At 36.8% G+C, this 13,871-nt stretch overlaps 1 protein-coding gene and 1 long non-coding RNA gene across 3 annotated transcripts in view; one reads left to right on the top strand and one right to left on the bottom strand.

The window, feature by feature from the left end:
* LOC139963773 (major yolk protein-like) overlaps positions 1–13,871 on the bottom strand; it is a 40,294-nt gene that overhangs the window by 10,577 nt on the left and 15,846 nt on the right. The gene's annotated exons all lie outside the window — the stretch shown is intronic.
* LOC139963902 (uncharacterized) lies at positions 4,439–13,539 on the top strand. Its single transcript, XR_011791791.1, has 5 exons — positions 4,439–5,898; positions 7,232–7,358; positions 9,004–9,115; positions 11,576–11,734; positions 12,276–13,539. It is a non-coding gene; the product is annotated as an uncharacterized lncRNA (long non-coding RNA).

The raw sequence follows: 13,871 nt of genomic DNA, 5'->3' as shown, positions 1-13,871 counted from the left end.
AAGGCAAAGCGACTTACTGATTTCTGCTGAATTGAGCAGAAGTTTTAGAAATTCGGATTATTTTAATCCGCGTCGGATTATTTTAATCCGATTCCGTCGTAATTGTCCGTCGGATTAAAATAATATATATATATATATATATATATATATATATATATATATATATTATTATTATTATTATTATAGAAAACCAGAGAAATAAGATGACTCATAATTGACAAATAAGGAGTAAAGTTTTAGAAAATATATTAGAATTTCGGTCCCCTTGGGGCCTTCGTTGGCAATACTTGGCAGTCGAATGAAAAGTACAAAATATACTAACACAATGAAAGTTTGACGCTAGATAAGTGTAAGTTGCATTGATGGAATTAAAAACCAAATAAACCATGACTATACAGGAAGCGGATGAATGAGCAAAGAACGGATAACATGTTTGTAGAACTGATAGTTGTTAAGGCACTTAAGGGGTCCCAAGTCTTTGTCGAGGCCGGTGACTTAATACGAAAGATCCAATCGATTTCTTTACGTTTACGTTCAGTAGCGAATTTGAAGTTCGAGGCAATTAAAATACATTTTTAGTTTTTGAGAGAATGTCTATGAAGATTGAAATGTTCGGAAACGGGGAATCTGATCAAATTATCACGAAATATACTAGTTGTGATTACTAAAACGTAAGCGGAACCGGGAGCCTGTTCACCTACATAATTGCCCTCTTTGCAAAGTACACAATAGAAAATGTAAATAACATACCACAAAAGAGGGAATGGGGATAGTTGACTATAGTCTTAGACCCGTTACCGTTAAATATCATTGAATTTCTGTTATTGTGTGATTCCTGAAGAACAGATAAATGAAACGTTAACCTATGTGTACAACAAATTTTACATCATTACTCACAATCACACATTCCCACTAGGATATTTTTAGTATTCAACAGGGTTGTATAGTATTTAGGTTGTCCCTTGCAATTTTAAAGTGAGTGTACGCAGGGACGTAGCTAAGGCCTGAAGTTGGGGGGGGGGGGGGGGGGGAATGCAGTGGCTGAAATTCCAACTGGATGGGTTTTGGAGCCAGAAAATTCCGACTGCTGACTTGAACCCCCCCCCCCCCCCCCCAACCCGCACTACTCGTGAACGATACGGTCAGTGTTAGTCAGACATCCCATCTTTCGCGACTGCAATTTTGTTCCGAATTTTTTTGCGGTACATTTGTAGCACTGGCCCTCACTTCACAAACTTATTAATCACTCTGGTTAAGCGGGTAAGCACCTGAGTTGAGTTATCTGCTTGATAGGCTACATAGACTACTAACTACAAAAGCTATGTTAATGTAACAAAGGGGAAAACCTTTTTTCAACAAATTATATTCGACAAAATACAGTGCTTTTTCCTAGCGCGCTTAATATTATTTTCTTGGGGGGGGGGGGGGGGCTATTTATCACTTGCATGAAAACAATTTCAATTGTTCACATCATTCCAACTGAGCATTTGGAATGAAATGAACACTTAAACATTTTGCAGAAAAATGTTGAGTTGACGACTGATACAATAAGTTATCAATTCAACATTTTGCAGAAATTTTTCAATTGCTCCATTGGAATAAAGTGAACAATTGAACATTTTGCCAAAAAATGTTCAATTGACGAGATAAGATATGTTGTCAATTAAACATTTTGCAGAAAATTTTTCATTGCTCAGATGGAATGAAGTGAACAACTGAACATTTTGCAGCAAAATGTCCAATTCACGAGATATGATAAGTTGTCAATTAATCATTTTGTAGAAAATTGTTCAATTGCTCAGTTAAAGCAACTAAGCAATCCAACATTTTTTTTCTTATTTTTTATAAGATTTTATCTTGTTATCTAAACAATTTACTGAAAAATTTCACCCTATGGGGCAAAGTTTTTCTCATGTTGATGGCACTTTAAAGCTTCCGTAGATAAGCATTGAGCGTTTTTATCGTATACGTTGTACAGTAGTTTTATAAGGCATTTTTTTTTACAGTATTCAAAATCACACGAAGTTTTGTATGGTGGAGTATAAAGATCGCGAGATACAATTTCTAAATGTGACAAGGAAAACGTGGTAAATATGACTGATTAAAGGTCAATTTTGACCGAAAATTGTAGGTCACTCACAAATTACAAGAATATATGAAATTAGAGTGCGACAGTCGGAAAAATTAGAGTGAGACAGTCAGAAATTCGGACTGTCGCACTCAAATTTTCCAACTATCATCAGTTTTACAAACATTGGGGGTGGGGTGTGAGACACCCCCACCCCTCTAGCGACGTTCCTGAGTGTACGTATACACACGGCACGTCGAATAATACACGGGCGAAACTCGCAGTGTCCTGCATTACCATTGAACTTCTGAGTTCGTATATTTTTCAAGAAACCGACACGGATACATACGACAACGTATACCAATATGTAAATGTCTCTCAAGATCGGTATGTCATAGGCACCTATAGATGACTGAATTTCCCAGTGAGGTAAAATTCCTCCTAGATGGTAATCAAACGGTTTAAGAATTTTACCCAAAGGTGACCATATTTTAATATGTAGCATATATGGGGCCAATACATCATAACTTTAAGCCTTCGAAATAACCTATTGTAGTTGCATATAACAAGGTTTGAACCTAACTGGAGACCAAAACTTCCCCGTATGCAACACCTTTGAAAAATAAAGAGGCGGGGGGGGGGGGGTCGGAAAGAGGATTCAAGAAAGTTTGTAATATATAGGCTTCTTAAATAGTGCAGTTCCTAAAGGGTCTACTCGTTTGTATTGGGTTTAAATGCCTTCTAAATCGCTTAATTTTCAAACAGTTTCTGTGAAGACTACTATATTTCAGTCATACTTTCTCAAGCGTGGGCACAATGTCTAAGCGTGGGCACAATAAAGCGTGGGCACACATGCATGTTAACCAATATGTATATGTGTAGTGTACGCGGCTGCGTGCAGTACATATGTTGTCTATGTATATATGTTAATCGTAATGTCTTTTTCCCGTTTTGATAGATGGGCTATAGTATGGGGTGCCTCCTATGATAGTAAGAAACCCGTTACCATTAAGTACCATTGACGTACCCATCAGTGGCGTCGCCGAAGGGGGGGGGGGGGGGGCTGGGGCCTGAAAAAATCGTGCCCCAGGTGCCATTCCCCTTCAGATGCGGTTGTAGTGTTAAAAAAAATACTCAGACAAAAATCTTTATTTGCCTAAATTAAAAACATCAATATTGGACAGATGCAAGCCCGAAAATTACTTCAAGTTGCTAAATATAGCACCAGATTGCATCTGAGGACCCTTAAAATTGATCCAAAATTCACAAAGTGGAAGGGAGAACTCTCCCCTATCACCCCTCCCCCAGGACGGCATTTAACAATACACATTGTGCCTCCATAAGTAAGTGATGTGCCCCCCCCCCCTGTACTACATGAAAGAGGACAGTAATGATGGATGAAGAACCCGAAGTACATCTGTTTTTCCGTATCACATATTATTTCACAAAAATTACAAAATTTAAATCCCAATGACGTGCGGGCATAATCTATACGAATTCAATACATCACTAACTATAGGTGGTGGCGAGATCCTCAACCCTAAATGTGATAGATTTTGTGTATAACTTCTGCATATCAGTTTCCAATCTTATTTCCGAAAATATTAATCAATAAGAAGTGCTGAATGTGAACAAATCCTAAATGAGAGTATATGCCTAGAGTCGGCGAATAAACAATTTTGGTTGTAAAATGTATACATGATATTTTTCTCAAATTGATACATATGACCTTGAATTTTACCCATCTTTTTAATTGTGTTAATGACAATGACATATGTAAAGGAGGATTTTGTAACACCTTTAGATCCAGAGATATGTGTGTTTTCCACGTCGCAAAAAAGTACGCCCTCTATTCCATCTTGTTGCTAAAATATGTTTTTTCCCTCTTTTGTTGGAGACTAGGTATTTTCCTTTATATAGTAACATGATTCAGCTAGGAGTTGATCACAATGCACAGAGTAAATTGGTAAATTTGTATAATTATACTCCAAACAAATTAAAATAACCCTATCAATTAGACACAAGCATTTTACTGTTTTCCAAAATTATCATGAAAGTTTGATGTATTTTGCCACATTAGGAGGCTTTAAATGTATTGTCAATGTTAGTGCGATTAATTAAGTGAAAATAGCTATGGCTGTAGAAAATCGGAGGGTTGAGCGCCGTAGGCTAGGACTATATTGTAATGGACTTGTCGCAACAGAAATGTGTATGTGTTTGTGTATGGGTGAGGCGGGGGGGGGGGTGGGGATATAATGATATTCTTTATAGCAAGTGATTTTAATGTTATGATCACAAGCTGGCTGAAAAAAAATATACCATAATTTATCTTACAAGCATGCAGCTATTTTTTTGGGTGGGGGGGGGGAGGTGGTCAGGTCGACCGTTGTTTATATAGGATCAGCAAAGTCGTTGGGAGCTGGGGTTAGCATCGATGTGGGGCAGATCTCCATGCCCCTGCCCCCATACCCCACCGTGCTACTGTTTACAAACAAGTGAAAGCGACATTTTCCAAATGTATCCATGTAAACCACAAATGAATACTTCTACAGAAAGGCTAACCTAACACAAATAAGACTATAGGCATGCATGTGTGTTTGACAAGTAATACTGATGAGAACTCCGCATAGTGCATATTTTTACACAGTACAACTAAACAAGTCTACTACAGTACTATTATAAAGGTTACCAGCGTTAGCCTTTTCACACAATAGATCTAGCGTATTTTTTCACCTTTCTAGGATTCCAGCATACGTTTTATCAAAAATCGCACCAAATCGGTAATTCACAAAATAATTACTTTGTTTTCTGAAACTTTGAGACCAAATTACCACTTGGCAACCCAATAAAATATATTTATAGGCTTCCGTGGCTTTTACACTATAATACCGCGTGAACTGCTTTAATATTAATGGGTTTTTCATACTTGGGTTTTTCATTAGGACTGAATCAGTATTTTTGTAAAATCCACAGTTAATTTTCTTGTATTATTTCCTGATTGTTATTAACCGTTTTAACTTGTTAAAATAATCACTAGACTGCCTATGATATGAATCAGTGCAACGAACAGTCAACGAATTATTGAAAACAACACATAACAAGTGAGTGAAACTGATTATCTAGCGTTTTCTGGGGTTTTATTTTGGCAAATCTAACGTTTTTTTGTTACTTGTCGCTGGTAACCCTGATTATTATTATGCTAACCGTAAATGACCTTTGGCCACCCCGTACTAGTTTTAAGTGATTGACAGATCAGCTGTGCCGCAACCCATTACAACTCCCTGGTAGTACAGTAGATACTGTAAGTGTAATCGCACAAAAACAGCGTGTGTTATGACACATACGTTGTACTCCCTGTCCCAGGGCAACTCCGAATATTGAGCCTATCGTTTTAAATTCTACACTTGTTGCTAGCGTCCATACTGACACGATTTTTATCGTCAACTCTTCTTCGAAATCGGGTGTTTTTCGTAAAAAGCTTGCATCCTGAATTCCTGACCATCGTCGATACAATACAACATAATAATCATAACTGACCTATGCATCTTACGTAGCATTGTCACTCTAGCCTAGGCTATGAACATTGAAAACGAAAGTTTTGGACCAAATGTACTACTAGTACGCGATTTCCGGCTGCGAATGACACATTTCCAATCCGAATTTTTTACCGGCCCGGGCAAGGATCAGATCCATAGTACGGCTCGAGTGCAAATGCGACTGGATCAATGCATCAGTTTACCCCGTGGAGAGATGATCGTCTGATAAAATCAGAGGATCTGATCTGGATCTTGTATAAAAGCACAAGTCCAAGAACAGATTTAAGAACTTAGGTAAGTGCTAATTTTCAAATTTAATCTTTATAGCAGCAAATAGGCTCATATACTTCATTATTGCATACTGTACATGGTGCATATTGCTATAATTTATTTCAGGCTTTTCCAGTTACAAACATGCCCCTCCCCCCAAGAAAAAAATAACAAAACATAAATAACAGTTTTGGCATATATATGTCCCTGCATGGTCCAGTGTGCAGATTTTTACTCACATTTGTTGCTCTCACTATGTGTGATTGTGGGAACTAGGGACTGTGTCCCAATGGCTAGGAAAATTATTGAAGGTCAGGCTATTTTATTGAAGTTAATGAGTTTTGTCCTTTTTTACAAGTTGTACTGAAGTTTGGTGGAACACTACCATTTCGACAAAATATTGTCAACTAAAAATTCACTTTTCAACATTGCAGCATTGATACTGACATTTGAGAAGTCCTCTCCCTCCATACATCCACATACAGTACCTCACAGATGTGCAAGATTTCATAACAGGGCTACACAGTCTGCATAAAGTATATACTAACCTCAGAAGCAATCAATCACAACAATATTGTCTTGCCTGATTGCAACTCCATTGTGGAAATAAAACCTGAAAACTTTGTCCCTTTGGTTGTGGTCAAACAGTGTGTCAATAAAGGATCATATGACACCTAGCCAGTTCATATCACAGTGTAAGGGAGTCTATACTGCAGCAACCAACAGTGAATATATACAGTCTTCAAAAGCAGGGCTAACCACAGAAAGGGAGTAAAACTGTTAAGCAGTGGTCATGCTCTGAGGACTTACTCTTTCAATGCATGCCTTTGGATACTGTTTCACATTCATGGCTCATATTATTGTGGTGTGCAGCTGAGTAAATGAAGATTTAGTTGTGCTCATTTGTCATTGTGCTCCACTTACATGGGAAACAAAATGTGTGAAGGAAACCTTACAAATTTTAACAAATTACCAGTTTTCTGTCAGAATGTAAAGAGGATGATCCTGACAAATTGGACATTGAGCCAACTCTTTTCTCATCTCCACACAAAAGCAAGGGAAATACATCCCTACCTAATACACTTAAAAGGAACGTGAGCATGGATAATGAAATGGAAAATTTGGAAGAGGAACCAACTTTAAATAATCATACTAAAACAAAACTTTCACTGTCGTTTGAATGGGGCAGTCACTGTGAGTCACAACATCAGTACTATTTCTCCAGATACAACAAATGATTCGCTGTGGTTGTACCTTGACGTAAGTTCAAATGGAAGTAGTAGCAGTAGCTTTGGTATTGCCAGAGAATTTTCTGCATCAATTTCTTCATGTGATCAAAACCTTTTTTTTTCACCAGGAGTGAGATAAAACGAAGGAGACGCAGTCAAGCATTTGATCCTCTGCCTATGTTCCAATCTGATTGCTGTGATGGTAGCTGTATCAAATCGCTTTCTTACGATGACCTAGAACAGTCTTTTCTAGAGGTTAGTGAAGTGAGGGAAACTGAGCTAAAGCAATTCACTCTGGACAAGATTTGGATTCATCAGGAAAGATCATGTCACACCTGAGACAAATCTTGTTCTATTTATGTAATTTGTGGGAAGATTGTATGTGAGAAAGCATTTTGTATGTTCTTTGGTATTAGTAGCAAGTTATTCAAAGATTGTCTGAAATAATTTCAAGTTGGCAAGAAAAATGCAATTCATGGCAATAAAGGCAAGAAAAAGATGAGAACAAAAACTCCATTTGCACTAGCTTGGATGAGGTGTTTATTTGAACATATTGGAGATTACATGCCCCACAAAACAGAAGTGCACCTTCCAGTGTCATACACAAAGACTTCTCTCCATGCACGCATGAAGAAGGAAATGATAGAAATTGGCATTGGTGAACAAAGCATCATTTCCAAGGAATACTTTATGGAAATCTTTAGAAGAGTTCAAGATTCCTAATTATTTTATCTTGTGAATGTGCATGGATTTATGACAGTTATTGTTGCATACATTGCATGGGAAAAGGGGAATAAAATTTCAAATTCCTCATAGCTAGTAGCTTTAAATTGATTAACTAGCATAAAGACATTGATAAAGTATACTGAAACTTGTGAGGTCGAAAGTGCTGTTGTAAGACTGTTTTGCCAGAATTATCACACAAACAATAGCTGTGTACATTACAAATGATAACTTTCAAGTACTGTACATGGTCTGCTGATCAATCACAATTGGCGGGTTATAGCCCGGGGTGTCAAAACCACAGGCATTGCATCCTTTTTTCTTTGCTGACTATGGAGGCTTTAACTTCATACAATCCAGTGACATTTAATCTGTTTAGTTAACTACATGTGCAGTCCATTAAACATCTCTTCAGAAAAATTCATGTGTCTCTATTGTTAGCTTCAGCTTCAGCAAGCACAAAGACTGTACTGTACATACTGGAGAGAATACACCTCACAGCTAGTGTACCACTAAAGCTGCATTATCATTCCTTAAAAACATTAGAATTATTGTCACAAATTTTGATTTAAAGAAGTTCTAAAGAACATGTGACATAAGTTTGATTGCAACCTCCACTCAAATCAGGAGTAAAAGTGCTTTCTGCTGAAATGTCAATGAACAACTCCCTTAGATAGTGACATTTTCAGAAAGTTCCCCCAAATATGCCAGAAATTGAAATGTGCTTACCTTTGGTCAAACTTCTTTAATTGTTTTAATTTCCACCTTTGAGGACATTTACCTCAACTGTCTGGGAAAATGATTAGGGTCTTATTTCCAAACATCCCTATCAATTGGTCTAATAAATAACATGAGAAGATGTTGTACAGCTTTACTTGTTCTTTTCTCAATTAGCTACTCTCAACACCCTATACTCCTTTAAAGGAATTCTCTAAAGTACCTAAAAGAATGCTTAACTTCAGTTATTATTAGTAAAAAATTTCAACATGCTCATTGCATTATTCTATGGGTATTCATGAAAACAACATGGTTCAAATTGACACAATAAAACTCTATCACTAATCACTACATAACTTTTTCTTGATTAGGTTAAGCAGTTCAATTTTACACCATTGTGTGAAGTAAAACTTATACTTTAAATGCTTAATTAAAGTATTTCAACATTATATTTTTCTAGACGACTGAGTTTACTGTGAGTGGTACTTGAAAGAGGTAGCGGAAAGAACAAGGAGTGGAAAGGAAAATGAAGAATGCCGACAATTGCAAGAAGTTCATCTTAATCATCTTAAGTGAGTCAAAATATTTTACTAATTTAGAATTAAAAGTTGATGTCTGCTTTCCTTTTTGAATCCTTGCAGAAGTCAAAAGCAATAGAAAGACTATCTATTCCTTCAAGTCCTCTATATGTGTGGGTGTGTCAGTGATGCTCCTAGTTAACACTTATCTCTTTCAAAAACTTGCTTGAACTACAAATTGGATATAGTAGCCCTAACTAAGATGATAAACCATAAAGTTCAGAGAAAGGTCATTGGATCGGTCTCAAGTTTTCGTAACAAGTAATTAAAATGGCAGAAAATGAGATAGGGGCCTTTTCTAGCCCTACTCTGAGTGTGCTCTATATTCACAAGCAAAGGCATGTTTGAGTTTTAATTTCCATAGGATCCTTGCCCAGTAGTAGTTGTACGGCGAAAGTGCAAAAAAAAGTCAAGTGGGTGGTACGTTTTATGAACAGCGCCCTCAAACTTAAGAAATCTCACTTCTGGCCCTAATTGGGGGGTCCATTTTGGGCCTGTGGGTATATTTCAATTTTTTTTTAAATACCATTTTTCAGGAGCGTATTGACACTATTTTTAGAAACTCAAGTAAAAAAGTTGTGTATTTTGTGTTATCTACTCAAATTTCTGACTCGAAAATTGCGAAAATCACCTCGTTCATATGTATGAAAATGCTTGCACAAGCTGATTTGAGTAATTCAAATGACAACAACTTCTTAGCATTAGCATACAGGTGCTTAACAATTAAGAGGGTGGTCCACTAGCATAAGGACTACAAATAAACTGCATTTCCAGGGTCATAGATGTCGAACGATGTCTGTGAACAGCTATTTTGGGCATTTCAAGGTCAAATTTGGTCACAATTAAAAGTTTTATTTTTGGTTTTCAATACAAACTAGTAAGATATGTATAGTTATGATGCAAAGAATGTGCTAAATCATATTTTATATAAGTTATTAATGCTCTGGAGAGCAGCTTAAAGTGGCATATATGAGAGTTATATCAGCCCTACAGAAACATGCTTGCGAGGGCAAACAGTGGTAACATTATATCTTCATTCAAGGAGATCATGCTAACAACATTAAGAACTATTGAAATGTATTAAAAGGGTTCTGTCTAATACTCTTTGACTCCAACCCCCCCCCACACACCCTCCCCATAGTGCACTATGCATATTTGAATACATGCATACAGTATGTGACTGACTTTTACTGCAAAGAGACTACATAAACATGCATTCAAGGTATACTGAATTATTGGTATGGTCCACAGTGTGCACTATATATGTGTGTACATGTTCAGTACAGTGTTATTTTACACCAATTACTATTAAATACACACTGTCCAAGATAATGAACAGTATACACACTGTACATGTATTTACTGGTTAAACATTCCTTTTAAATTATTGAAAGTCTTTTAATTTATTGAATTAGCAAAAGAATTATACACTACATTGCAAATATTTAAAAAGACATTGAAATATGCACTTTGCACTATATATGTGTGTACATGTTCAGTACAGTGTTATTCTACACCAATTACTATTAAACAAACACTGTCCAAAAACATGTACAGTACACACTGCACATTTATGTACTGGTTAAACATTCCTTTGAAATTATTGAAAGTCTCTTAATTATTGAATTAGCAAAAGCATACACTAAATTGCAAATATTTAAAATGATACTGAAATATGCACAGTATTGAATGGAATGATCACACATATATACACATATGATACACACATATATAGTGCACACTGTATGTATGCACTGGTTCACATTCATATTCTAATCTGATATAGGGTTGGGTAGAGGTTTTGGTTGGAAGGGGGTGAGTTACATGCATACAGACAATTTGAAGCAGAAGATTACCTTACCAAATAATTCAGTATACCTTGAATGCATGTTTATGCAGTCTCTTTGCAGTATTAAAATTCAGTAACATATATGCATACAAATCTGCATAGTGCACTATGGGGAGGGTGTTGGGGGGGGTGAGAGGGAGTCAAAGAGTACTAGACAGAACCCTTTTAATAAATAACATTTCAATAGTTCTAATGTTGTTTTACGTGGTCTCCTTGAATGAAGATACAATGTTACCACTGTTTGCCCTCGCAAGCATGTTTCTGTAGGGCTGATGTAACTCTCATTTTCGCCACTTTAAGTTGGTTGCTACAGTAGGCGGGGTCGTAACCTAGCAACGAAAAAGTTTTCAAATTTTTTTTTTGCCCAATTTCATCCTTTGAGACATATGGCAAGACACCATATCAGTTCCAGGCGATTCTAAGAGGGTCGACGTGGAATCGACCCAAAAATCTGTTGATTTGGCATGGATTGACCCATATATCATTTACATTATTTCTCAAATGATATTGGATCAAAACTCAAATCAATATTTCTTATCTGATATCGTAAACCCTGTATCAGTTAAGAGTTTATTTTGTATCATAATATGTTCTATTTTTACTAGGTCAAAAGGAGAGCAGTAACATCTTGCCCGCACTAAGGCGTGCCAGGTTTCTTTGGAACTGAATACCCTTATAGTCGATGGAATGGACCAATCAAAGACTGATCTGCCACATTTTGTCCAGAGTGATAAGGATGTAAAACATCCACATCCACATAACAGGTCAGTATTATCATGGAGGTCTGTTTTACCTCCATGGTATTATGCAGTGACCGGAAAGTGTTTATGTCATTATAAGTGTAAACATCACGTTTTCTGGTTTCCGAGAAATTGTAATCCTACAGTATGAAATTGTGATGTCATGTTGGTGTATAGTACAGTATGTATGTGCGTGAGCAGCATGTGTGTGGGTGTTTATACAGGGTGTTTGTTTGTACGATGCCTTGTTTTACAACACAATGTCTCAAGAGGGGAAGTTTGATTATCTTCATAAGTAGTATAAGGATGGACACCTAAGGTTACAAGAAGTCTAGTGTTCCTATTGTTTTGGTTGAGGTCAAATCAATTCTGTTCTTTATTTGTTGTTCTGATAAAGATAATGGCCTTAGTATCCATCAAATATTATGTGACTGTGTTTTTTTTGTTAAAGCACATAGTAGGTTAATTATCAAACTTTATTTAATAGCAGAAAACAAGTAATAACAACCTCTTTATCATACATGTCAATGAAGTAGTATATATTCATTCTTCTCTTTCTTTTCAGGTGTCCTAATTCACACTAAAGGTCCATGTGACAAGTTTGCATACAGGTATATGTTATGACTGATCTGAAGCATATCCAACATGATTCAAACATGACCATTACATGCAATTTGTGGACACTAGTGAAGCACAAGGATACTCTTGGGAAGGATCTGTTTTTGCAAATGGATAATTGTTACAGGGAGAATAAGAACCGCTATCTTCTGTCCTTCTGCCCTTCTGCCCTTCTGCTCCTTGCTTTTAGAGTTGAAGATCTTCAGAGTGGTGATATATATAAATGTTATAACTTTGCTAAAGAAGTTATTGAAGTATCTGACTATATTAAAGTTGGGAATATAGCAGCCGTAAACCTCATTGATTCAAGCACACGACCATACTTTGGAGAAGTCACTAAAATTTAAAAGGATGAGGTTATTTTACATTGGATGAAGGGATCCTGGACTGGAGACTGGAAACTGCTAGACTGTGGCCAAGGAAGAAATAAGCAGCCATACACACCGTCAGTTTCTTTCCATTCCTTAATGTTCTGGGACTTTAATTTAACCCATAAAAATCGCCTTCCAAAGAGGGAAGTCTGTGACTTGAAAGAAAGATATGCAGCTATAGATAAAGAATTTGAGCTGAATAACTAGGAAACCTTATGTTTTACACATACTATTGATTGTGCAGTGTGTACTCTTATTTTCTTGCAACAACTTGTGTAAAAGAAGATATGTAGTTTTGAGAAACACACACAATTTTCTTGGTGTATTGCTACACTTAACTGGTTGGGGCATACTGGTACGCCCCAAAGATATATACAATTTATCATAGGGGTGTATTTCTACTCTAAACTGGTTGGGGCGTACTGGTACGCCCCAAAGATATATACAATTTATCATAGTGGTATATTTCAACATTTAACTGGTTGGGGCGTACTGGTACGCCCCAAAGATATATATAATTAATCATAGTGGTGTATTGCTACACTTAACTGGTTGGGGCGTACTGGTACGCCCCAAAGATATATACAATGTATCATAGTGGTCTATTGCTACACTTAACTGGTTGGGGCGGGGCGTACTGGTACGCCCCAAAGATATATACAATTTATCATAGAGGTATATTTCTACACTTAACTGGTTGGGGCGTACTGGTACGCCCCAAAGATAAATACAATTTATCATAGTGGTGCATTTCTACACTTAACTGGTTGGGGCGTACTGGTACGCCCCAAAGATATATACAATTTATCATAGTGGTCTATTGCTACACTTAACTGGTTGGGGCGTACTGGTACTCCCCAAAGATATATACAATTTATCATAGAGGTATATTTCTACACTTAACTGGTTGGGGCGTACTGGTACGCCCCAAAGATATATACAATTTATCATAGAGGTATATTTCTACACTTAACTGGTTGGGGCGTACTGGTACGCCCCAAAGATATATACAATTTATCATAGTGGTCTATCGCTACACTTAACTGGTTGGGGCGTACTGGTACGCCCCAAAGATATATACAATTTATCATAGAGGTATATTTCTACACTTAACTGGTTGGGGCGTACTGGTACGCCCCAAAGATATATGTAATTAATCATAGTGGTGTATT

Source organism: Apostichopus japonicus, chromosome 22 (assembly GCF_037975245.1).
Source record: "Apostichopus japonicus isolate 1M-3 chromosome 22, ASM3797524v1, whole genome shotgun sequence".
Taxonomy (NCBI): domain Eukaryota; kingdom Metazoa; phylum Echinodermata; class Holothuroidea; order Aspidochirotida; family Stichopodidae; genus Apostichopus; species Apostichopus japonicus.
Note: the sequence above shows the minus strand (reverse complement) of the source record. Positions and strands in the feature narration are given on the sequence as shown.